Here is a 27,620-nt window from a genome sequence, read left to right on the forward strand (position 1 = left end):
TTGTTTGATGCCACAATCTGTAAGATTTCAGTAATTTATAAGAAAAATATGTATAGCTTCAAAACATGTTTTATAAGGTAATGTTGCTCTCATGGAATGGCAAAACATTTTAGCACTACAGTGAAAATGTGAATGGATGCATTGGTTTTCAGTTTAGTTGGTGGTCCACTCTGGTGGTCCTACATCCTACAGAGTGAGGCTATAATGAATGGATGATGCAGCTGCTGACATAGGCCAACAAATGGGACACAAGTTATCATCCATGCCAGGTACCCTACAATCAAACCTCCAATAGTGCTGATTATCTATGGGAACTAGCTAGTGAACTGCACTGCATTGAGAGTTAGCACTATCTCTTGTCCGATTGATACTTGGTTTGACTATCCCAGTGAAACACATAAAAATATCACACACACACACAAACTTCCAGTGAACTGACATAGTCCTCTGAAACAGCTCTGGGAAATGCATTGTGTAACATGGACCATGCTGCTACAAACACTAGCTGTTTTTTCAGCAGGCCATTATTTTCTAAGTTACCTTACTGGTTCCAATGAAAATATCCCACAGTAAAGTTTGGCATGATGAAAATGCATTGTGGGCTACAAACAGCACAGCATTATCTAGCTGTGTACAATAAAGCTAATTATGTCACAGCAGGATAATAAAAATGTTGATTCATTATATTAAGGAGTGTGTCTGGTGTGATGTAAAATAGAGAATATGAGTTCTCCATAATTTCTGAATGAAGTGTTCTTTCCAACATATTAATTGTGATGTAAATACGTTTTCAACCTTGTTCTGAAACAAAGTATCTGTCCTATCAATGAAACTTAATTTGGAGCATTGTAAAATGGGAAAATCCAACCCTGCCACCCTCTAGGCCTATATTTGTCCTACAATAGATAACTAGGCTAATCGTAACACATTCCAATTTAGCTTTATTCTAAAAGTGACCACCACCCTTTCTCACCTCTATATAATTCAAACAATCAGACAAACTCACAATGTATATTAAGTACAATATACTATACACTAAACCATTAGTTTCTGATAATATGTTTGTAATACCTTACACAAAACTCAAGGTTTGAATGAGATCTATGCCTGTGAGGAATATAAAAAGACAGCTATCTAATAATGGCAAAATCACACAATCGAGGGCATATTCTTGGGGTGCCTGATGTTTGATCACAGGATGAGGTGTCGTAGAATCAATGCATATCAGTGAAACTCACCGGGGACTCAGGAGTTGAGTACAAATTGTACTCACTGGTCATATAAAAGATACAGTATTTCAAAAGCACAGAGCTATGTGGTCAAATTACATATTGACTCTCTGCTTATCACTCAGATGTTTGCTGAATGTTCTGTAAAAGTGAATCATGTTAAAAATGTTATAATCATGTTATAACAACTTTTATTGGCAGTGTTGAGAAACTAGTGCAGGTCATCATGACAAATAGAACATGTATGCTAAAGTAAATGTCCTGTGTTTCCAGATTTCTATATGACCTACAATTACTAACAATATGAGTGAAATAGATTTCCTTCCAATAAAATGGTAATTAAGAAGGACCGTTAAAAAGCAGCTGTTCTGTGTTGGAATGGTGTGGGCATACCCCAACATTATAATGGAGTGGGTATACCGGCCATTAAAAATATTAACGCAAGTAGCCTGCTATTTGGCCAGTTTATCCTCCTCTAGAATGCTGATTGGCCAGCTTATTTTTCTCAGGAGTATGATATCATACTCTATTCGGAAATAGCAAGCATTTTTGAAAGTCTGTTTGAGATAGTGTTTTTTTCTCCAATTATTTAGGTATGAGTTAACATAATATGAACTTTTAAAAGTGAGATTTTCAATGGACAGTTACTTTAATTTGGTGCAGTTAAATCAGTTTGGAAGTAGGACAGTCTTCTCCAATTCATTCCTCGTGAATAACTTCACTGACCGGATTATTGCAAACATATTTGTAAAATGTAAATGTAAATATTTCTCTATCAGATAATGGTACAAATCTATGATATAGTCCCCTGTAGCTCAGTTGGTAGAGCATGGCGCTTGCAACGCCAGGGTTGTGGGTTCGTGTCCCACGGGGGGCCAGTATGAAAATGTATGCACTCATTAACTGTAAATCGCTCTGGATAAGAGCGTCTGCTAAATTACTCAAATGTAGATTAAAAGGATTGATAGTGTTTCCCCAACTCCAGTCCTCGAGTACAGCCAACAGTACACATTTTTGTTGTAGCCCGGACAACTTGTCAACTAATTATCAAGCCCACAATGAGTTGAAATTCGGTGAGTTTGTCTGGGCTACAACCAAAATGTGTGCTGTTCCGTGGGTTCTCGAGGACTGGAGTTGGGAAACACTGCGGGCCTACTCGAACTGACATAGCCTGATGCAACTTGTGCAAATGAATGGAAATGCTGGAGCGTAGATCTGCATGATTATTTTAAAGGCAGAATCCGGCTTCATGGACGAAGTAACCTGTCAAATTCAATAGTTTTAATTACATCCAACTTTTTGGCCAACTTGTAGGGGATTTTAAAACATAACACGATTGACCAGGCGCAAAAAATATCGCATAGCCTATGAGGGACATGCGTTTTGGAGGCTCAATTTCAATAACCCAAGTAAACTTGTTGACTTGTAGAATTGTTGTCAGTGTCAACCGGCTGTGACACACTAGATTAGTCATTTGTTCATATGTTGCTACAATTTCCCAGGCGCAATAAGGAAATACCGCTGTCAAGCCGGGCGCTTGAACAATATTTAGGATAGGTTCTTATAGAAATAAAATGTAGGCTACTTTTTTATTTCACGCAGTCATAGAAGCACTACTGATACCGCCCAGCACTAATACAGATTGTTGACGTTTTTGTCTTGAATAACGCCGGAAGTTAATCAGCGATTTCATACGTTTCGGATGAGTTTACCTGTAATTCAGGTACATTTTTCCGCCTCATGCGCGTTGTGCGGCGTTTGAAACAACTGGGAACTCAAAATCCGACTATCCGACCTGAAGATCACTTACGTCATGATTTGACATCGTTTTTTCTGAGTTCCCAGTTGTCTTGAAAGCACCATTGATGCAGGAAAATGGCCAGGGAAAAGTTTGACGAACAACCTAACCTAAACCAAAAGAACATCACAACACTCACCCTTTTAAAGAATGGCCATTATCTCCAGCAGTAGGTATATCCCAAGGTAGGAAATCTGCAGATCTTCCAAATGTTTTTTTGTGAATTCTTGAACTGGGAACGGCTGGAGTTTCGGTGAAACCAGATGAAATTGACGTAGCCTAGTGTCCCAATTCCAACAGTCGTTGCGCGTGGTTAAAATACTTACAGATGTCTCGTTATAAATTAAACCAAAATAATAGCATGTGTAAATACTTAGCTGTAATCATAGATACGGACTCTTTCTTCTTAAAGAATTCCAGTTTTTCACACTAGCCCTCACATTCACTTGGTGTATTCCGGTTTTTAGAGTCGTGGGTGTTTCTGTTGTTGATGCGCGGCAGTAGAGAGCATTGAGCAATGGTCGGCTTCCGCACCTGAAATACTGGATTAGTGATGTTTTCAGGGCTGCGAGGTCAAACCCCGCCTCTTGAAGCGCTGTATTTACTGCAACCCTCTGTACTGTGCTGTACTCTACTGACACAAGTTTGCATAGGAAGCAACCCTGACTGCCTGCCTGGAGAGAAGGGGAGGAGTTTCACGGCACTTTGTGCACTTTCCACCGGCAATCATGCAGGTAATACCCAGTGGGCTAAACTGGTTGAAACTATGTTAGTTTTACATATTTTTATGACGTGTTGTTCTGGTCGCAAACTGGTTGAAAACGTTTGTTTTAACATATTTTTACTGACCACCATATGACCAGCTGGTCATAATTCTGACCACTATATTGTAGTCCCGTGTAGCTCAGTTGGTAGAGCATGGCGCTTGCAACGCCAGGTTTGTGGATTCGATTCCCACGGGGGACCAGTATGCACTCACTAATTGTAAGCCGCTCTGGATAAGAGCGTTTGCTAAATGACAAAAATGTAAATGTATATTATGTTCTATATTATATACTGGTCATAGTTAAGACCTGAGTTGCGCAGTGGTCTAAGGCACTGCATCGCAGTGCTAACTGTGCCACTAGAGATCCTGGTTCGAATCCAGGCTCTGTCGCAGCCGGCCGCGACCGGGAGACTCATGGGCGGCGCACAATTGACCCAGCGTCGTCCAGGGTAGGGGAGGGAATGGCCGGCAGGGATGTAGCTCAGTTGATAGAGCATGGCGTTTGCAACGCCAGGGTTGTGGGTTCGATTCCCACGGGGGGCCAGTATAAAGAAAAAATATATACAGGTAAAAGTCAGTAAATTAGAATATTTTGAAAAACTTGATTTATTTCAGTAATTGCATTCAAAAGGTGTAACTTGTACATTATATTTATTCATTGCACACAGACTGATGCATTCAAATGTTTATTTCATTTAATTTTGATGATTTGAAGTGGCAACAAATGAAAATCCAAAATTCCGTGTGTCACAAAATTAGAATATTGTGTAAGGGTTACATTTTGAAGACACCTGGTGCCACAAACTAATCAGCTGATTAACTCAAAACACCTGCAAAGGGCTTTAAATGGTCTCTCAGTCCAGTTCTGAAGCCTACACAAACATGGGGAAGACTTCAGATTTGACAGCTGTCCAAAAGGCGACCATCGACACATTGCACAAGGAGGGAAAGACACAAAGGTTATTGCAGAAGAGGCTGGCTGTTCTCAGAGCTCTGTGTCCAAACACATTAATAGAGAGGCAAAGGGAAGGAAAAACTGTGGTCAGAAAAAGTGTACAAGCGATAGGGATCACCGCGCCCTAGTCAAGATTGTGAAAAAAACCCATTCAAAAATGTGGGGGAGATTCACAAGGAGTGGACAGCTGCTGGAGTCAGGGCTTCAAGATCCACCACCAAGAGACGCTTGAAAGACATGGGTTTCAACTGCCGCATACCTCGTGTCAAGCCACTGTTGACCAAGAAACAGCGCGGGTGGCGTCTCACCTGGGCTAAGGAAAAAAGAGCTGGACTGCTGCTGAGTGGTCTAAAGTCATGTTTTCTGACGAAAGCAAATTTTGCATTTCCTTTGGAAATCGAGGTCCCAGAGTCTGGAGGAAGACAGGAGAGGCACAGGATCCACGTTGCCTGAAGTCTAGTGTAAAGTTTCCACCATCAGTGATGGTTTGGGGTGCCATGTCATCTGCTGGTGTCGGTCCACTCTGTTTCCTGAGATCCAGGGTCAACGCAGCCGTCTACCAGCAAGTTTTAGAGCACTTCATGCTTCCTGCTGCTGACCTGCTCTATGGAGATGGAGATTTCAGGTTCCAACAGGACTTGGCGCCTGCACACAGCGCAAAATCTACCCGTGCCTGGTTTACGGACCATGGTATTTCTGTTCTAAATTGGCCAGCCAACTCCTGACCTTAGCCCCATAGAAAATCTGTGGGGTATTGTGAAAAAGGAAGATGCAGAATGCCAGACCCAACAACGCAGAAGAGTTGAAGGCCACTATCAGAGCAACCTGGGCTCTCATAACACCTGAGCAGTGCCAGAAACTCATCGACTCCATGCCACGCCGCATTAATGCAGTAATTGAGGCAAAAGGAGCTCCAACCAAGTATTGAGTATTGTACATGCTCATATTTTTTCATTTTCATACTTTTCAGTTGGCCAACATTTCTAAAAAATCCCTTTTTTGTATTAGCCTTAAGTAATATTCTAATTTTGTGACACACGGAATTTTGGATTTTCATTTGTTGCCACTTCAAATCATCAAAATTAAATGAAATAAACATTTGAATGCATCAGTCTGTGTGCAATGAATAAATATAATGTACAAGTTACACCTTTTGAATGCAATTACTGAAATAAATCAAGTTTTTCAAAATATTCTAATTTACTGACTTTTACCTGTATATGTGTTCACTAACTGTAAGACTAAAATGTAAATGTAAATGTAATGACCACCTGACTACAGTTTATTACCTACTGTAAAAAGTATTGCAGAGAACAAAGTCGGATATTGAAAACATTGATAATTAAATTTGTTTCCATAGGCATCAATTAAAGTTTAAATCTGCAACATTGTTACATTTAAAATAGATCAATCTACATCACATACAGTAATTGTTTCATAATTCACCCACAGATATTACATGCATATAGAGACTGGGACAGAATATATAAAGGCCCATTGTTTTATTGTACTAATTACAATGGTGTGATAGAGTAGATCCTCATCAAGGACCTCTGAGCACAGAAGGCGATCTGGAGCGTAGTGGCCCTCTTGAAGAGTGGTGTGATGGATCAGATCTGCAGTGACGCGAATCAGTGCATTATAACTTTATCAATTTGAGATTGTAAAATAACTAGAAAAGGACATTCCTGAAGACAATTTTTGTGGACTGAGCTGGCTAAAAGTATTTCCATGGTACTAGTTGAAGAAGTATGTGGCAGTTATAGCTTAGAGATGTCTTCAAAAAAGAGCAACTTGCTCATATACAGTGGGGAGAACAAGTATTTGATACACTGCCGATTTTGCAGGTTTTCCTACTTACAAAGCATGTAGAGGTCTGTAATTTTTATCATAGGTACACTTCAACTGTGAGAGACGGAATCTAAAGAATCCAGAAAATCACATTGTATGATTTTTAAGTAATTAATTTGCATTTTATTGCATGACATAAGTATTTGATCACCTACCAACCAGTAAGAATTCCGGCTCTCACAGACCTGTTAGTTTTTCTTTAAGAAGCCCTCCTGTTCTCCACTCATTACCTGTATTAACTGCACCTGTTTGAACTCGTTACCTGTATAAAAGACACCTGTCCACACACTCAATCAAACAGACTCCAACCTCTCCACAATGGCCAAGACCAGAGAGCTGTGTAAGGACATCAGGGATAAAATTGTAGACCTGCACAAGGCTGGGATGGGCTACAGGACAATAGGCAAGCAGCTTGGTGAGAAGGCAACAACTGTTGGCGCAATTATTAGAAAATGGAAGAAGTTCAAGATGACGGTCAATCACCCTTGGTCTGGGGCTCCATGCAAGATCTCACCTCGTGGGGCATCAATGATCATGAGGAAGGTGAGGGATCAGCCCAGAACTACACGGCAGGACCTGGTCAATGACCTGAAGAGAGCTGGGACCACAGTCTCAAAGAAAACCATTAGTAACACACTACGCCGTCATGGATTAAAATCCTGCAGCGCACGCAAGGTCCCCCTACTCAAGCCAGCGCATGTCCAGGCCCGTCTGAAGTTTGCCAATGACCATCTGGATGATCCAGAGGAGGAATGGGAGAAGATAATGTGGTCTGATGAGACAAAAATAGAGCTTTTTGGTCTAAACTCCACTTGCCGTGTTTGGAGGAAGAAGAAGGATGAGTACAACCCCAAGAACACCATCCCAACCGTGAAGCATGGAGTTGGAAACATCATTCTTTGGGGATGCTTTTCTGCAAAGGGGACAGGACGACTGCATCGTATTGAGGGGAGGATGGATGGGGCCATGTATCGCAAGATCTTGGCCAACAACCTCCTTCCCTCAGTAAGAGCATTGAAGATGGGTCGTGGCTGGGTCTTCCAGCATGACAACGACCCGAAACACACAGCCAGGGAAACTAAGGAGTGGCTCCGTAAGAAGCATCTCAAGGTCCTGGAGTGGCCTAGCCAGTCTCCAGACCTGAACCCAATAGAAAATCTTTGGAGGGAGCTGAAAGTCCGTATTGCCCAGCGACAGCCCCGAAACCTGAAGGATCTGGAGAAGGTCTGTGGGCCAAAATCCCTGCTGCTGTGTGTGCAAACCTGGTCAAGACCTACAGGAAACATATGATCTCTGTAATTGCAAACAAAGGTTTCTGTACCAAATATTAAGTTCTGCTTTTCTGATGTAAAGAAACCAAGGCCAGGTCGATGAAGACGCCTGCACAATACTGTCTTTTATCGATCGCGGTTATTATATCGTTTAGGACCTTGAGCGTGGCTGAGGTACACCCATGACCAGCTCGGAAACCAGATTGCATAGCGGAGAATTTACGGTGGGATTCGAAGTGGTCAGTGATCTGTTTGTTAACTTGGCTTTCAAATACTTTCGAAAGGCAGGGCAGGATGGATATAGGTCTGTAACAGTTTGGATCTAGAGTGTCACCCCCTTTGAAGAGGGGGATGACCGCGGCAGCTTTCCAATCTCTGGGGATCTCAGACGATATGAAAGAGAGGTTGAACAGGCTAGTAATAGGGGTTGTGACAATTTTGGCGGCTAATTTTAGAAAGAAAGGGTCCGGATTGTCTAGCCCAGCTGATTTGTAGGGGTCCAGATTTAGCAGCTCTTTCAGGATATCAGCTATCTGAATTTGGGTGAAGGAGAAGCGGGGGGGGGGGCATGGGCAAGTTGCAGCGGAGGGTGCAGAGCTGGTGGCCGGGGTTGGGGTAGCCAGGTGGAAAGCATGGCCAGCCGTAGCAAAATGCTTATTGAAATTCTGTTTCCTAGCCTCAGTGCAGTGGCTAGCAGGGAGGAGGTGCTCTTATTCTCCATGGACTTTAGTGTCCCAAAACATTTTGGAGTTAGTGCTACAGGATGCAAATTTCTGTTTGAAAAAGCTAGCCTTTGCTTTCCTAACTGCTTGTGTATATTGGTTCCTGACTTCCCTGAAAAGTTGCATATCGTGGGGGATGTTCGATGCTAATGCAGTACGCCACAGGATGTTTTTGTGCTGGTCAAGGGCAGTCAAGTCTTTTTTGAATGGGGCATGCTTATTTAAGATGGAGAGGAAAGCACTTTTGAAGAACATCCAGGCATCCTCTACTGACGGAATGAGGTCAATATCCATACAGGATACCCAGGCCAGGTCAATTAGAAAGGCCTGCTGGCTGAAGTGTTTTAGGGAGCGTTTGACAGTGATGAGGGGTGGTCGTTTGACCACGGACCCATTATGGACGCAGGCAATGAGGCAGTGATCGCTGAGATCCTGGTTGAAGACAGCGGATGTGTATTTAGAGGGTAAATTAGTCAGGATGATATCTATGAGGGTGCCCATGTTTTCGGATTTAGGGTTGTACCTGGTAGGTTCCTTGATGATTTGTGTGAGATTGAGGGCATCAAGTTTAGATTGTAGTACAGCCGGGGTGTTAAGCATATCCCAGTTTAGGTCACCAAGCAGTACGAACTCTGAGGATAGATGGGGGGCAAGCAATTCACATATGGTGTCCAGGGCACAACTGGGGGCTGAGGGGGGTCTGTAGCAAGCGGCAACAGTGAGAGACTTATTTCTGGAAAGGTGGATTTTTAGAAGTAGAAGCTCAAACTGTTTGGGCACAGACCTGGATAGTATGATAGAGTTCTGCAGGCTATCTCTACAGTAGATTGCAACTCCGCCCCCTTTGGCAGTTCTATCTAGACGGAAAATGTGTAGTTCAGAATGGAAATATCTGAATTTTTGGTGGCCTTCCTAAGCCAAGATTCAGACACTGCTAGAACATCAGGGTTTTCAGAGTGTGCTAACGCAGTGAATAACTCAAACTTGGGGAGGAGACTTCTGATGTTAACATGCAAGGAACCAAGGCTTTTACAGTTACAGAAGTTAACAAATGATAGAGCCTGGGGGGTAGGATTGATACTGGGGGCTACAGGGCCTGGGTTAACCTCTACATCACCAGAGGAACAGAGGAGGAATAGAATAAGGATACGGCTAAAGGCTTTAAGAACTGGTCTTCTAGTGCGTTGGGTACAGAGAAGAGGGGCAGATTTCCGGGCGTTGTAGAATTGATTCAGGGCATTATGTACAGACAAGGATATGGAAGGATATGAGTACAGTGGAGGTACACCTAAGCATTGGCTAACTATGAAAGAGATAGCATCACTGGAGGTACCGATTGATTCGGTCTCTGCGTGTATGGGGGGTGGGACAAAGGAGCTCTCTGAGGCTGGTTGAGCTGAAATTGTATAATAAGAACTAACCCAAACAACAAATGGCTAGGCATATTGACATGGGAGAGAGGCATAACGCAATCACAGGTGTTATTCAAGAGGGCTAAGACAACAACTGGTAATGGCGACAAAAGTTTGGGCTGAGGCTAAACAGGATGGGGTACCGTGTAAAGGAACAGTCCAGCAGGCATTAGCTGTGTAGCTGAGTGATCATAAGGTCCAGTGAACAGCACTAAGTAAGTCCGGGAGTAGATCGTAGGCTGCTAAAGCACAGGCGAGCAAGAGGCACGGCTGTTGATTGCGCGTGCTAGCGGGCCGGGGCTAGCAGATGGATCTTCGTGGTCGTCGCAACGGGAAGCCTGTCGAAACCACATCAGATGATTATGTCGGCAGACCAGTCGTGATGGATCGGTGGGACTCCGTGGCAACACTAGGAGGTCCCGTCCGGTTGATAGATAGGTAGATAGCCGGGAGATGGGCCTGGCTCGAGGCTAGCTCAAGGCTAACTGGGGCTAGCTTCGGACAGTGGTGATTAGCCAACAACAACAACAGTCACTCGGTTGCAGCTAGCTAGTTGCTCCGGTGTTAAGGTCCAGTGATTCCGGCAGAAAATCCGATATTCTCTGGTTTGATACCGCGATGTGCAGACTTTGTAGACTGGCCGATAATTGTCCAGGCTAGAGCTGGCTGGTAGGTAGTGCAGGCCACGGACAATGGTGAAGACCGCTAACGGTGGCTAATTGCAAGTAGCTAGTTAGCTGGCTAGTTTCAGCCAGAGGTTCTGGATAAAAATAAATAATAGAATCCGTTCCACATTGGGTGAGGCGGGTTGCAGGAAAGTATATTTAGTTAATGGGTGGAAAGTGAGATTTAGAAATATATACGAAAATATATCAGAAAAGACAAAAAAAAATAAAAACAGGCTATTTACATGAGGACACTATAGAAAACACGAACGCACTGCTACGCCATCTTGGTATTTTAAAAAAATGATCATCAGCATAGTTAGTACAAACCTAGCTCTTACCAAGCTGGTTAGTATGAATCAATACACATAGAAGATCAGAGTATCAAAGAGAAAAAGGAGTGGTGGTTTTGCTCTCTCCTTTCCTTGGGATGTGGCAGAATAGGTCACTGGTAACTGAGTGGGTGGCCAAGCGCTGCTCTAGAGTCCACGCATCTGGTCATTGACATGTTTCAGGAACTGTAAAGACAGAAACTAATCATGATTAACCATTACCTAAGGTCTTCGCTAAGTTAGACTTGGCCTAGCAAGTGCTTTGACTATGTTGCCCCTCAGCAATCTGGTAGACAGACGGAGAGGGATAGAATGACAGCCTATGTTTTGCTGTCTATTTCCATTTCTCAGTCAGCAGGCTGGATAACTTCTGTACTCCTTCCCTTTGTTCCCTCTCCATCCAAGATAGAAGATTCCTGCAAAATAAAGAGAATCAAGAATTTAAAAAGACAGTTGAGAGGTGTAACATTAGAATGAGTGTTGAGGGGGAGCAGGGATAGCAACTTAAAATATATCGTATTGTCAAATACAAAATACACAAAAATACAAGGATCCCTGATGAATCAAGAAAAAATTCAAATCCATATTGGGGGTTATCCATAGGAAAGCTTACAATGGCGCACACACATGCATAAAATCAATGTTTCCTTTGTGAATTCATCAACCCTCTCTCTCACACACACACACAGCCTGACAATGACGACATGATGACAATATTTTCTCATCATCATCTCTCTCACACACACAGAGAACATACACACATTTACTGTCATTAACTAAACATATATCAAAAAGCTAGATAGCTACAACAGCTAAATACACACTGCTCAAAAAAATAAAGGGAACACTTAAACAACACAATGTAACTCCAAGTCAATCACACTTCTGTGAAATCAAACTGTCCACATAGGAAGCAACACTGATTGGCAATACATTTCACATGCTGTTGTGCAAATGGAATAAACAACAGGTGGAAATTATAGGCAATTAGCAAGACACACCCAACAAAGGAGTGGTTCTGCAGGTGGTGACCACAGACCACTTCTCAGTTCCTATGCTTCCTGGCTGATGTTTTGGACACTTTTGAATGCTGGAGGTGCTTTCACTCTAGTGGTAGCATGAGACGGAGTCTACAACCCACACAAGTGGCTCAGGTAGTGCAGCTCATCCAGGATGGCACATCAATGCAAGCTGTGGCAAGAAGGTTTGCTGTGTCTGTCAGCGTAGTGTCCAGAGCATGGAGGCGCTACCAGGAGACAGGCCAGTACATCAGGAGACGTGGAGGAGGCCGTAGGAGGGCAACAACCCAGCAGCAGGACCGCTACCTCCGCCTTTGTGCAAGGAGGAGCAGGAGGAGCACTGCCAGAGCCCTGCAAAATGACCTCCAGCAGGCCACAAATGTGCATGTGTCTGCTCAAACGGTCAGAAACAGACTCCATGAGGGTGGTATGAGGGCCCGATGTCCACAGGTGGGGGTTGTGCTTACAGCCAAACACCGTGCAGGACATTTGGCATTTGCCAGAGAACACCAAGATTGGCAAATTCGCAGGTTCACACTGAGCACATGTGACAGACGTGACAGAGTCTGGAGACGCCGTGGAGAACGTTCTGCTGCCTACAACATCCTCCAGCATGACCGGTTTGGCGGTGGGTCAGTCATGGTGTGGGGTGGCATTTCTTTGGGGGGCCGCACAGCCCTCCATGTGCTCGCCAGAGGTAGCCTGACTGCCATTAGGTACCGAGATGAGATCCTCAGACCCCTTGTGAGACCATATGCTGGTGCGGTTGGCCCTGGGTTCCTCCTAATGCAAGACAATGCTAGACCTCATGTGGCTGGAGTGTCAGCAGTTCCTGCAAGAGGAAGGCAGTGATGCTATGGACTGGCCCGCCAGTTCCCCAGACCTGAATCCAATTGAGCACATCTGGGACATGTCTCGCTCCATCCACCAACGCCACGTTGCACCACAGACTGTCCAGGAGTTGGCGGATGCTTTAGTCCAGGTCTGGGAGGAGATCCCTCAGGAGACCATCCACCACCTCATCAGGAGCATGCCCAGGCGTTGTAGGGAGGTCATACAGGCACGTGGAGGCCACACACACTACTGAGCCTCATTTTGACTTGTTTTAAGGACATTACATCAAAGTTGGATCAGCCTGTAGTGTGGTTTTCCACTTTAATTTTGAGGGTGACTCCAAATCCAGACCTCCATGGGTTGATACATTTGATTTCCATTGATCATTTTTGTGTGATTTTGTTGTCAGCACATTCAACTATGTAAAGAAAAAAGTATTTAATAAGATTATTTCATTCATTCAGATCTAGGATGTGTTATTTTAGTGTTCCCTTTATTTTTTTGAGCAGTATATATACAGTGGGGAAAAAAAGTATTTAGTCAGCCACCAATTGTGCAAGTTCTCCCACTTAAAAAGATGAGAGAGGCCTGTAATTTTCATCATAGGTACACGTCAACTATGACAGACAAATTGAGGAAAAAAAATCCAGAAAATCACATTGTAGGATTTTTAATGAATTTAATTGCAAATGATGGTGGAAAATAAGTATTTGGTCACCTACAAACAAGCAAGATTTCTGGCTCTCACAGACCTGTAACTTCTTCTTTAAGAGGCTCCTCTGTCCTCCACTCGTTACCTGTATTAATGGCACCTGTTTGAACTTCTTATCAGTATAAAAGACACCTGTCCACAACCTCAAACAGTCACACTACAAACTCCACTATGGCCAAGACCAAAGAGCTGTCAAAGAACACCAGAAACAAAATTGTAGACCTGCACCAGGCTGGGAAGACTGAATCTGCAATAGGTAAGCAGCTTGGTTTGAATAAATCAACTGTGGGAGCAATTATTAGGAAATGGAAGACATACAAGACCACTGATAATCTCCCTCGATCTGGGGCGCCACGCAAGATCTCACCCCGTGGGGTCAAAATGATCACAAGAACGGTGAGCAAAAATCCCAGAACCACACGGGGGGACCTAGTGAATGACCTGCAGAGAGCTGGGACCAAAATAACAAAGCCTACCATCAGTAACACACTACGCCGCCAGGGACTCAAATCCTGCAGTGCAGACGTGTCCCCCTGCTTAAGCCAGGACATGTCCAGGCCCATCTGAAGTTTGCTAGAGTGCATTTTGATGATCCAGAAGATGATTGGGAGAATGTCATATGGTCAGATGAAACCAAAATATAACTTTTTGGTAAAAACTCAACTCGTCGTGTTTGGAGGACAAAGAATGCTGAGTTGCATCCATACCTACTGTGATGCATGGGGGTGGAAACATCATGCTTTGGGGCTGTTTTTCTGCAAAGGGACCAGGACGACTGATCCGTGTAAATGAAAGAATGAATGGGGCCATGTATCGTGAGATTTTGAGTGAAAACCTCCTTCCATCAGCAAGGGCATTGAAGATGAAACGTGGCTGGGTCTTTCAGCATGACAATGATCCCAAACACACCGCCCGGGCAACGAATGAGTGGCTTCGTAAGAAGCATTTCAAGGTCCTGGAGTGGCCTCCAGATCTCAACCCCATAGAAAATCTTTGGAGGGAGTTGAAAGTCGGTGTTGCCCAGCGACAGCCCCAAAACATCACTGCTCTAGAGGAGATCTGCATGGAGGAATGGGCCAAAATACCAGCAACAGTGTGTGAAAACCTTGTGAAGACTTACAGAAAACGTTTGACCTGTGTCATTGCCAACAAAGGGTATATAACAAAGTATTGAGAAACTTTTGTTATTGACCAAATACTTATTTTCCACCATAATTTGCAAATAAATTCATTAAAAATCCTACAATGTGATTTTCTGGATTTTTTTTTCTCATTTTGTCTGTCATAGTTGACGTGTACCTATGAGGAAAATTACAGGCCTCTCTCATCTTTTTAAGTGGGAGAACTTGCACAATTGGTGGCTGACTAAATACTTTTTTCCCCCACTGTATATATATAAAATTATTTTTATTTTTTAAAATCCTTTTGTGAACTAACACGCACACTTTCCCCCCCCCCCTTACTAGCTCTGACTTTGCTGATAGCTACTTTATTGAGGACAAATGTACTTACTGTGATTTGTGGTTGTCCCACCTAGCTATCTTAAGATGAATGCACTAACTGTAAGTCACTCTGGATAAGAGCGTCTGCTTAATGACTAAAATGTAATGTAAAAATGAAAACTTACCATGTCCATGGAGGATTAGCCAGAAAACTAACGTTAGCTAGTTAAAATTAGCCAGCTAAATTGGCTACCGTTAGTTAGTTAGCAAATCTTTCCATTTTTACAGTTTAGCAGACACTCTTATCCAGAGCGACTTACAGTTACTGAGTGCATACATTGTTATTTTTTTTTTCATACTGGTCCCCCATGGGAATCGAACCCACAACCCTGGCATTGCAAACACCATGCTCTACCAACTGAGCTACATCCCTGCCGGCCATTCCCTCCCCTACCCTGGACGACGCTGGGCCAATTGTGCGCCGCCCCATGGGTCTCCCGGTCGCGGCCGGCTACGACAGAGCTTGGATTCGAACCAGGATCTCTAGTGGCACAGCTAGCACTGTGATGCAGTGCCTTAGACCACTGACCACTCGGGAGATTTCCTTGACGTTCTTCTCCCCAACTAACCTCCGCTTTACTTAGAAAAGTAAAACAAGAATGCAGGAGAAATATTTTTGTGGGAAAAATTGTGTACATTTAGAGAAACTGTAATTATTTTCCAGCTGTGTTGTGTAGGCTACCGGGCGCTCTGTCCTAACGGCCAAATGGAATGTTGACACTTGCGGAAGCAGAGATTTATTGCCGTGCGTGAGGCACAGATTTCAATCCAAGTTTTTTTTTTTATGCCTACCTCTTTATTTAGCTACTGAAATAAAAATAAAATTACTTCACACTATGTTAATTGCTTAAAAGCTTTAAGGGAAAATATAATAGTCATATTATCAGGGTGAAATTCAGATGCAATCATTTTCTATTAATTATTGATAAAAAATTGGTTTTTGTAAATCCTGGTGGATTGTAAAAAATTGCATTCAGTGGAACAGAAGAAAATGTGCAGCACAATAAACAGTGCAATTAGCTAACACAGACAAAATATTACTATTAGAAGCCAACTCACACAGAAAGCTACCAGATATCATTAATTAAACAACCATTATTTCATTGTACTGCAGTTTTATTGCATTTTAACAGCAGTTAATTTTTGTAAGGGTATCCTATATTATTGTGCATGTTTATCTTACATGCTGGTAGCATAGAACAAATGTTATGGAAGTGAATGTGCACTTTTTAATTGGGTGGACTGTAACTACGAAAAACACAGAAAAAGTAAATTGGGCCGGATAAGCTGAAGTGGGCTCGGCCCGAGTACCATTAGACGGAGCCCAGAGTAATATGATTCTGCTGGACTCGGGAAGAGCTTGGCCCTCATGAAGCCTCCTGAGTCAGAGTCCATGCCTAGTCCCCTGAATCTCAAACAGAATAGGCCTGAGCACAGCATGTTCATTGGGTACAGTATGCCTTGAGACCCTAACCCGCTTTGGTGCGCTCTGCCAGCTGTTGTTTGCCAACTGTGCTAAACTGAATCATGCAAACACAGCTGAAAAAAAATATTACTCAAATTTTAATCATTATAATGGTTCCAGTGTTTTATATCCAATGGGTGCATGGCCCACAAACACTATGCACATGTTTATATACAGTACCAGTCAAAAGTTTGGACACACCTACTCATTCCAGGGTTTCTCTTTATTTTTTACTATTTTCTACATTGTAGAATGAAAGTGAAGACATCAAACCTATGAAATAACACATGGAATCATGTAGTAACCAAAAAAGTGTTAAAAAAATAAAAATAAATATATTTGAGATACTTCAAAGTAGCCACCCTTTGCCTTGACGACAGCTTTGCACACTTAGCATTCTCTCAGCCAGCTTCATGAGGTAGTCATTTAACAGGTGTGCCTTCTTAAAAGTTAATTTGTGGAGTTTGAGCCAATCAGTTGTGTTGTGACAAAGTAGGGGTGGTATACAGAAGACAGCCCTATTTGGTAAAAGACCAAGTCCATATTATGGCAAGAACAGCTCAATTAACCAAAGAGAAACAACAGTCCATCATTACTTTAAGACATGAAGGTCAGTCAATCCGGAAAATTTCAAGAACTTTGAAAGTTTCTTCAAGTGCAGTCGCAAAAACCATCAAGCGCTATGATGAAACTGGCTCTCATGAGGACCCCCACTGGAAATGAAGACCCAGAGTTACCTCTGCTGCAGAGGATAAGATCATTAGAGGTAACTGCACCTCAGATTGCAGCCCAAATAAATGCTTCACGGAGATCAAGTAACAGACACATCTCAACATCAACTGTTCAGAGGAGACTGCGTGAATCAGGCCTTAATGGTCAAATTGCTGCAAAGAAACCACTACTAAAGGACACCAATAAGAAGAAGAGACTTGCTTGGGCCAAGAAACATGAGCAATGTACATTAGACCGGTGGAAATCTGTCCTTTGGTCTGATGAGTCCAAATTAGAGACTTTTGGTTACAACCGCCGTGTCTTTGTGAGACACAGAGTAGGTGAATGGATGATCTACGCATGTGTGGTTCCCACTGTGAAGCATGGAGGAGGTGGTGTGATGGTGTGGGGGTGCTTTTCTGGTGACACTGTCTGTGATTTATTTAGAATTCAAGGCACACTTAACCAGCATGGCTACCACAGCATTCTGCAGCGATACGCCATCCCATCTGGTTTGGGCTTAGTGGGACTATCATTTGTTTTCCAACAGGACAATGACCCAACACACCTCCAAGCTGTGTAAAGCCTATTTGACCAAGGAGAGTGATGGAGTGCTGCATGAGATGACCTGGCCTCCACAATCCCCCGACCTCAACCCAATTGAGATGGTTTGGTATGAGTTGGACCGCAGAGTGAAGGAAAAGCAGCCAACAAGTGCTCAGCATATGTGGGAACTCGTTCAAGACTGTTGGAAAAGCATTCCTCATGAAGCTGGTTGAGAGAATGCCAAGACTGTGCAAATCTGTCATCAAGGCAAAGGATGGCTACTTTGAAGAATCTCAAATATAAAATATATTTTGATTTGTTTAACATGGTTTTGGTTACTACATGATTCCATATGTGTTATTTCATAGTTTTGATGTCTTCACTATTATTCTACAATGTAGAAAATAGTAACAATAAAGAAAAACGCTTGAATGAGTAGGCTTGTCCAAACTTTTGACTGGTACTGTAGGTTGGTGTCTATTAATTGGTGTCATGAAAAATATGTCGGTTGTGATCTGGTTATAAGGCGTCCCGACCAGATTCTAACCAGAACAATACGTCTTTATCACATTGTATGCCCACTGGGATATGCCTTTAATAATGTGGTTGCAAGTTGGCAACCATACTGGTTTCAGGTGTGGAAAAGAGTCATATACATTTGTATATTATTTCTACAGGTTGATAGCCTACTGCTTATAGGCGACACAGCCTACGGACACCAGCAATGTGGCGACAGTTAGCCCTACAACACTGCTTGATGATTATGAAGAACTGAAGTCAGTTGTACAACAATGTGATGTAAGACTCCTGTTACCCAAACACCATCTGCCCAATCCTGTTATATAAAGAAAGCAATGGAATACAATTAAAGCATTTTTTGTTGAGGGCAAGTATTGTGCATTCTATTATTGTATTCTTTAGTAGGCTACTTTGCCCCACTTCTGTATTTTACTAGTAGCCTTTAACAGTGCTGGTTCACACCATGTAGATGTGATCTCTCTCTGTCTGTCTGTCTGTCTGTCTGTCTGTCTGTCTGTCTGTCTGTCTGTCTGTCTGTCTGTCTGTCTGTCTGTCTGTCTGTCTGTCTGTCTGTCTGTCTGTCTGTCTGTCTGTCTGTCTGTCTGTCTGTCTGTCTGTCTGTCTGTCTGTCTGTCTGTCTGTCTGTCTCTGTCTCTGTCTCTGTCTCTGTCTCTGTCTCTGTCTCTGTCTCTGTCTCTGTCTCTGTCTCTGTCTCTGTCTCTGTCTCTGTCTCTGTCTCTGTCTCTGTCTCTGTCTCTGTCTCTGTCTCTGTCTCTGTCTCTGTCTCTGTCTCTGTCTCTGTCGTCTGTCGTCTGTCTCTGTCTCTGTCTCTGTCTCTGTCTCTGTCTCTGTCTCTGTCTCTGTCTATTTTGTGTGTGCACATCTGTTAGAAGTTCCTCTGTGTTGATGCCATTCTCATTTCCTTCACGGAAATAGAAAATGTAACTCATTAACCTATAGCGCCTGGAGAAAGAGGGGTTAAACAAGGTCACATCCTTCCCAGAGACAAACCTTGAGGTCATTTCAAGCTCTCGGAATTAAAATCAAAATACAACTTCATTCTTTGAATTGTTGACCAAACACGTATACTGCATGCTTGTCACTCAGAAACACAGTTCGGCTGTGGCTTTATTTTGCCATCTCATGACGCAGTTAAAATACATTTGTATAAGCGGCCACAGACTTGTAAAGTTAATCTAACCACAGCTTTCCACCATCTGTTTCTTCTTATTTCCCAGATTCGGAAGCTCTTTGAATGGCATCATATATTGATTGACTGTTTTTTTTAGGGGGCAATAATTATAAAAAAATGAAGGTCCTGAAGAAATGTTAAGAGTGTTATCAGCGACTTGAATTTGGGACAGTTTAAAGAGATGAAATGTCATTTCTGCTGCTTTGGGCTCAGGTCCTATCGATCCGGTTAATGCAGTGAAGATCCCACACTAGATAAAATCGGTTGTACAATCCAATATGGGCTAATTATTTTCAGGCGGGCCAAAGGTCTCACAAGCTCATGCTTGATAAACATTGTCTTTCAAACAAAGCTGTCCAATGGCAAAGAGTGGTCGAGGAAATCGGACGTGGCGATCAAGTGTGCGATGAAAGGGGGTCACAGTGTATCTGAGTGGCCCAGGCTTTCCCCAGGAAATACTTGTGGGCCATAGATGAGACAATGTATTTTCCCTCAGTAAACGTTTCCCTGGGGGACACATAGTGCTTCCTCTCAGACCAGGGAACAAGTTTAGCAGTGTATTAATCATTTTAAGCGACGTGAGCTAAGAGCCCACGCCACTGAGCCCTTATCTACGATCACCAATTCAAAACCATGCAAAGGACACTGGCTTTTTACAGTGAGGGAGTGTACGATATTCCCTCACTGGGTGGGAGGAATTCTTCAAAGGAAATTATCAGTATCAATGCTTTCATTTGATGCAATACACCTGAAGAAGCTCATAGGGAAACAGAGCTAGAAATACAGTTGGTGTATTTCAATAACAAACACGTAAGTGCATTCATACTAGAAACATGTTTGATTTGACATTAACTTGATACCAGTCCCTCAAGAGGATAGGAATGTTTCTGTGCTTACAAGAAAGGATTAACAAAAAGGTATTTGACGTTACTAAGCCTACTGTCCCAACATTGGACATTATCACCTTGGGTGTAGGCTAGTCCTTGATTTGAAGCGATGCCACTGAACATCTATACATAAAGATTGCTCAGGCTTCGGCTATTTTCTTTCCAAGTTTAGTAGCAACTTTCAAAAGTTGGTTCTTGACGTTGGGGACTGCTTGCATATCAGCAGTTGAATCCACCAATTTGTGACGCGTCAGCATCGCTCTGCAACACTGAGTCTGTCCGAATATTACTGTATAGTTGCAATTCGTGCATGAATGGGTCATTGTCCGATTTAGACCTAACGTAAATGACTCCCCGGAATCAACGGCCTCTCATTGTCCAGCTCTGGATTATTGGCATTGCAGACAGTCAGGCATGTGCATAGATAGGGGTCTTCCTGTGCAGAGCACATGCTCATTTGTCCCCCCACTTGCCAAGTGGCCTTTTTGGGTGGTGGTATACTTTAATTTTTGTATACAGTTGATGAACAGCATTTTTACTCTTGTCCAGGTGGGATAGGGCAGTGTGCAGTGCAATGGCGATTGTGTCGTCTGTTGGGGCAGTATACAAATTGTAGTGGGTCTAGGGCAGGGTTGCCCAACCCTGTTCCTGGAGAGCTACCCTCCTTTAGGTTTTCGCTCCAACCCCAGGTGTTACTAACCTGATTAGATTAATCTTATCAACCTGCTAATGATTAGAAACAGGTGTGCTAGATTAGGGTTGGAGCAAAAACCTACAGGACGGTAGCGCTCCAGGAACAGGGTTGGGCAGTCCTGGTCTAGGGTGTCAGGTAAGGTCTAAGTGATATGATACTTAACTAGCCTCTAACAGACTGGGAGAGGGAGAGATCGAATATGTCAGTAAACACTCAAGCAAGCTGGTCTGCACATGCTTTGAGGATGCGGCTTGGAATGCCGTCTGGTCCGGCAGCCTTGCGAGGGTTAACATGCTTGAATGTTTTACTCACGTGGGCCACAGTGATCGGGAGCACACAGTCCTCATGAGTGGCTAGGGCCCATGTGTTGTTTTTCTTGAAGTGGGTGAAGAAGGTGTTTTAGCTTGTCCGGGAGCGAGGCGTCAGTGTTCGCGACATGGCTGGCTTTCCCTTTACAATCCGTGATTGTGTGGAGTCCCTGCCACATACGTCTCGTGTCTGAGCCGTTAAATTGTGACTTCACTTTGTCCCTGTACTGACGTGTTGCCTCTTTGATTGCCTTACGGAGGTCATAGCTGGTCTGTTTGTACATGTCCATATTCCCAGTCACCTTGCTGTGGTTAAATTCAATTTTGCGCAAATACTGCGATCTATCCACTGTTTTTGGTTTGCACAAGTTATAATCGTCACAGTAGGAACAACATCTTCTATGCACTTCCTGATAAACCCAGTCACCGAGTGTGTGTGTACGTGGATACTATTCTCAGAGGTGACCCGGAACATTTCCCAGTTCACGTGATCAAAACAGTCTTGAAGCATAGATTCCGATTGGTCAGACCAACGTTGAACGGTCCTTACCACGGTTGCTTCCTGCTTAAGTTTATGCCTATAGGTGGGGAGGAGCAGATTGAGGCGTGGCCTGATTTGCTGAAGGGAGGGTCTTGTAGCCATCCCGGAAGGGAGAGTAACATGGGTCAAGCGTGTTCTCTCTACGTGTAGCACAGTAGATGTGTTGATAGGATTTTGGGAGCGTTTTCCTTAGATCTATGCCATATTCCATAACAATGAGGATAGGCATTGTGAAAGCAGTCAATTTAATTTGCATTTACATACTTTTCAAGTTTGTTAAGCTCAGAATGAGTGAGATTGAGAAGTTTTTCTACCCACACACACAACCCGCCGATGCAAAGTATAGCTTTCCGAATTAGAAACCAAACAGTTATTGAATGCAAATCTAACAGCAAACCAAGCCACTGATACTCAACACTACCCTGCTTTGGCTGGTAGTATTTTAATAAAATTGTTATTACTTAGGCTTTGCCAGCTCTGCAAGGAGACACTGACTGGACTTAGTAAACGGCCTGCTGAGGATTTCTGCCTCTGCTTGCCCTGACTTCTCACCTTGACAAAATCCCCCAGTGAACAGCTAGTGATTTGCTGAACGCAGTGCCTTGCCCAGAGGCTCAAATGACAAACCCATGTCCTCTGGCGCTCCACCAACCCAAGCTATTTTCCCACAATTCCCAACACTGTAGATAAAAGCAATAATCTACATTCAATCATTTGGAGTTATCAGGAAAATGACATCTGACATCTCTCTGATCCAAATGCTATGTTTTCATTCACTGTTGATTTTTCTCTCACCAGCTAGCCATTTAGGTTAGCATGACCCAATGTGCCTACCAAACATATTGACCAATCCCCTTGGTGGAGAGAAATCAGCTCATGTTTATTTTTGGATTAGTTGGGCCGGTCACCAGGCGGCTAAATGTTGTTTCACCCCAAATGCAGCCATTTGAAGGACAGCTAAGATATTTTCAGCATCAATGACTGGCTTTTCAATCCCATACTTGTTTCTATTATTGTCAATGGGCAGACGTTGTTTGGAAATGGGGACAACCACTAGCATTAAAAAACAGGGCCACATTGTCGGGCTTGCTGTTTTCAGATCTGTTAATACTTGCATGAAAAAGACGTGAAACAGGCTGTTGATGTTGTGGCATATAAACCAGATGTTCTGGTCTACTAAACCTATTGACTGGAGAATGCATTTCACTTTTCAAATGATATTACTTGACTCTCCTATCTACTGTATACAGTGAGGGAAAAAAGTATTTGATCCCCTGCTGATTTTGTACGTTTGCCCACTGACAAAGACATGATCAGTCTTTAATTTTAATGGTAGGTTTATTTGAACAGTGAGAGACAGAATAACAACAATAAAATCCAGAAAAACGCATGTCAAAAATGTGATAAATTGATTTGCATTTTAATGAGGGAAATAAGTATTTGACCCCTCTGCAAAACCCTTGTTGGCAATCACGGAGGTCAGATGTTTCTTGTAGTTGGCCACCAGGTTTGCACACATCTCAGGAGGGATTTTGTCCCACTCCTCTTTGCAGATCTTCTCCAAGTCATTAAGGTTTCGAGGCTGACGTTTGGCAACTCGAACCTTCAGCTCCCTCCACAGATGTTCTATGAGATTAAGGTCTGGAGACTGGCTAGGCCACTCCAGGACCTTAATGTGCTTCTTCTTGAGCCACTCCCTTTGTTGCATTGGCCGTGTGTTTTGGGTCATTGTCATGCTGGAATACCCATCCACGACCCATTTTCAATGGCCTGGCTGAGGGAAGGAGGTTCTCACCCAAGATTTGACGGTACATGGCCCCGTCCATCGTCCCTTTGATGCGGTGAAGTTGTCCTGTCCCCTTAGCAGAAAAACACCCCCAAAGCATAATGTTTCCACCTCCATGTTTGACGGTGGGGATGGTGTTCTTGGGTTCATAGGCAGCATTCCTCCTCCTCCAAACACGGCGAGTTGAGTTGATGCCAAAGAGCTCGATTTTGGTCTCATCTGACCACAACACTTTCACCCAGTTCTCCTCTGAATCATTCAGATGTTCATTGGCAAACTTCAGACGGCCCTGTATATGTGCTTTCTTGAGCAGGGGGACCTTGCGGTCGCTGCAGGATTTCAGTCCTTCATGGCGTAGTGTGTTACCAATTGTTTTCTTGGTGACTATGGTCCCAGCTGCCTTGAGATCATTGACAAGATCCTCCTGTGTAGTTCTGGGCTGATTCCTCACCGTTCTCATGATTATTGCAACTCCACGAGGTGAGATCTTGCATGGAGCCCCAGGCCGAGGGAGATTGACAGTTATTTTGTGTTTCTTCCATTTGCGAATAATCGCACCAACTGTTGTCACCTTCTCACCAAGCTGCTTGGCGATGGTCTTGTAGCCCATTCCAGCCTTGTGTAGGTCTACAATCTTGTCCCTGACATCCTTGGAGAGCTCTTTGGTCTTGGCCATGGTGGAGAGTTTGGAATCTGATTGATTGATTGCTTCTGTGGACAGGTGTCTTTTATACAGGTAACGAGCTGAGATTAGGAGCACTCCCTTTAAGAGTGTGCTCCTAATCTCAGCTCGTTACCTGTATAAAAGACACCTGGGAGCCAGAAATCTTTCTGATTGAGAGGGGGTCAAATATTTCCCTCATTAAAATGCAAATCAATTTATAACATTTTTGACATGTGTTTTTCTGGATTTTTTTGTTGTTATTCTGTCTCTCACTGTTCAAATAAACCTACCATTAAAATTATAGACTGATCATTTCTTTGTCAGTGGGCAAACGTACAAAATCATTATAGGTACAAAGTGTAAAAGCTACAATAAAATATACAAAGGTGCACTTTGTATGCAACCTCTGCCTAGTTAGCAAACACAGAAGTGCCCCTTTGTGGGATTGCCGGTACTGCAGGTAAATGCAGATGCTGCAATGAGACGTACTCTGCCCTACCAAGCAAAAAGGCAGTAACTGCTCATAGCGTGGAACTGAGAAAAATGGCTTTTATTTACCTTGGTTTCACAGTAACTTTTTGAAGTTACTGCTAATATGACCCCCATTTTCTCCAAAACACAATAGAGGTAGGATACTTGTCCACATGATTAAGCATGTATTTAATGTAGCAAAAATGACATTAACTCATTTTCGACCAAATGAGCAGTTACTGCCTTTTTGCTTGGTAGGGCAGTACTGTACTAATGTGTGTAGAGTACATCTGTGTGTGTGGGTGTGTCTGTATCAAGCCGGTTAACCAGCTCTGCCCATTCCCCAAGGAACCATCCAGAGACCATTGGCTCTTTGGTCGATGTCAATCATGATTACAAACTAATTCATGACAGGACTCCGAACATATTCCCTAAAACACCCTTCTTATTCACAATGTACCCACCAATGTCCAAAACAAAGCATCAGAACATGTTGTTTCCTCTAAAACACTATGGGTAGGGCTATTATTGAATTACCACTAACTAGCAGCTACATACAATGTGAATACCCCTAGTTACATAAGAGAGAGATTAGACATGGTTTGTTGCCAAAAGTGGGGGCCATTGGAGGTAACACAGCTATTGACTGGGAAACTGCTAGGCCTATATTTATCCAGGAATTATAATCTGGTAATGAAACAAAACCACTTGTCAGGTTTCTCATAGAAAAGAAGAATGGTGAAATCTTTGGGGGGATTGTGCGTTCTCTTGACTGGTTTTGTCCCTGGAACACATTGATCCATCAACTAACATAATTTGGATGTATGAATGTGTCATATCATGCACAGGACAAGTAGCCCAAGTGTGTTGAGGATCTTAAAGATGCACTCAAAACTTTTTTATAATTTCAGCCAGTAGTTTTGAAAGTGGTGCTCACGAGCCAAAACAGGTCCCGTTGCTTGTGTACTATGTTATCCAATTGTGTACTATGTCCTGTGATGTTACGAATTTTTCAGTTCGTAAGATATCATACACATTTAGCAATTTGTGTGATATGTTACAAATCCAATTTGTGCAATATGTTACACATTTGTTGGGCTTAAGATCCCGGAGTGCATCTTTAATAAGCAACAGGGTAGGCATAGATATTGCTTAACATAGTGGAATGTATGTCAGTTCAACCTGCATCACCGGCAGGTAGCTTAGTGGTTAAGAGCGTTGTGCCAGTAACCGAAAGGTCACTGGTTCTAATCCCCGAGCCAACTAGGTGAATAATCTGTCGATGTGCCCTTGAGCAAGGCACTTAACCCTAATTGCTCCTGTAAGTCGCTCTGGATAAGAGCGTCTGCTAAATGACAAAAAAATTAAATAATGTGCATGTAGCCTGACAGCAGTATGAGAAATTTGTACAAAGAAACCACTGGTGCAGGCGAGGTATCTTGTTAAAAAGTGTTAAGTAATCACGGACGACTGCGAACAGTGTAGACATACAGTAGCTATATTCATTCACTTGAATCATTCATCTCCAACATTTCTATCTGCGTTTTTTTTTTAAAGCACTGACTCACATTATTCGCCTTCCCTCTCACCGATGAGTAGACTTGCACCGCTGCCGTTAGCTGTTAACTGCTGCAGGGAGGGGAGAAAAAGGGATGACATAAGCAAAAAGAAATTGGGCAATTGACCATGTTAACTTTGGCGCGCAGCCAAGGGGTGACTGTGATATATTTTGCTGCTGTGTTTGCTGTATCCGTGGCAGCCCGGGCTCCGGCACTAGTCATGGAAGTGATGCCATCTCCTCAGTACTGTCTGTTAAGGAAACAAATGGCCTCCGTCATCATGGATAAGAGACATTTATTATTCTTTCCACTGAGACGTCGTCGGAAATCGGGAGGCGGTTTCGCCTCCTCATACCCATTCATGTTGCTTTGTATGGACAAAAGCTCCTGGAATTCCACAGGATTTTATTATCCTCACATGTCTGTTTTTGAACCAGGAAAGAGCATTAATTCGATTGTCCAAGGGGAAAGCTGTTGTCTTGATTCCAAGCCATAACTTTGTTTACCTAGAAAGCATGTCAGTCGCTAGTAAGTCCATCACTCTTTCCAGGCCATTAACCAATGAGAGGTTAATATACAGTGGGGTCCTGAATTATTGACACCCTTGATAAAGATGAGCAAAGATGACTGTATAAAATAAATAATTCAAATACTGAGCTATATTGAATGCTCAAAAAAATTTGTAAATGTATATTTTGTTATACTAATACAATTGCTCAGAGAAAGAGATTTTGTTTAACAAGTAATAAAAACAAATCTCAAAGGTAGGGGTCCAAATTATTGACACCCCTGTTTTCAATACCTCATCTTGCAAGGATAACAGCACTGAGCCTTTTTCTAAAATATTGGAGAACACATTGGGAGGGACCTTAGATCATTTCTCCATACAGAATCCTTCCAGATCCTTGATTTCCTTAGTCTGTGCTTATGGACTGCCCTCTTCAATTAAAACCACACATTTTCAATGGGTTTCAAGTACAGAGACTGAGATGGCCATTGCAAAATGTAGATTTCTTGGGTCAGTTAACCATTTCTTTGTGGATTTTGATGTGTGCTTGGGGTTATGGTCTTGCCGAAGCCAATTTATTTTATCCATGTTTTGTTTTTCCTTACCGACCAAGCTTCCTCTTCTTCCTACTTCCGCTCCTACCAGTTTTTGATTTTTTCTCTCCCTTTTCTCCCCCCTCCTTCCATCCCTCCCTCATTTCC

The 27,620-nt window shown here is 43.0% G+C and overlaps 1 protein-coding gene and 1 long non-coding RNA gene across 2 annotated transcripts in view; one reads left to right on the top strand and one right to left on the bottom strand.

The window, feature by feature from the left end:
• The window catches only part of LOC121554161 (inactive ubiquitin carboxyl-terminal hydrolase 53), a 63,430-nt gene extending 59,782 nt beyond the window's left edge, over positions 1 to 3,648 (bottom strand). The window contains exon 1 of the mRNA XM_041867627.2: positions 3,167 to 3,648. The gene's annotated coding sequence lies outside the window, so the exon portion shown is untranslated. The remainder of the gene's footprint in view (positions 1 to 3,166) is intronic.
• Positions 2,946 to 18,680, top strand: LOC121554162. Its single transcript, XR_005997648.2, has 3 exons — positions 2,946 to 3,212; positions 3,681 to 3,761; positions 18,468 to 18,680. It is a non-coding gene; the product is annotated as an uncharacterized LOC121554162 (long non-coding RNA).
• The last annotated feature ends 8,940 nt before the right edge of the window (positions 18,681 to 27,620 follow it).

The sequence above is a fragment of the Coregonus clupeaformis genome, chromosome 39 (genome assembly GCF_020615455.1).
Source record: "Coregonus clupeaformis isolate EN_2021a chromosome 39, ASM2061545v1, whole genome shotgun sequence".
Classification (NCBI taxonomy): Eukaryota; Metazoa; Chordata; class Actinopteri; order Salmoniformes; family Salmonidae; genus Coregonus; species Coregonus clupeaformis.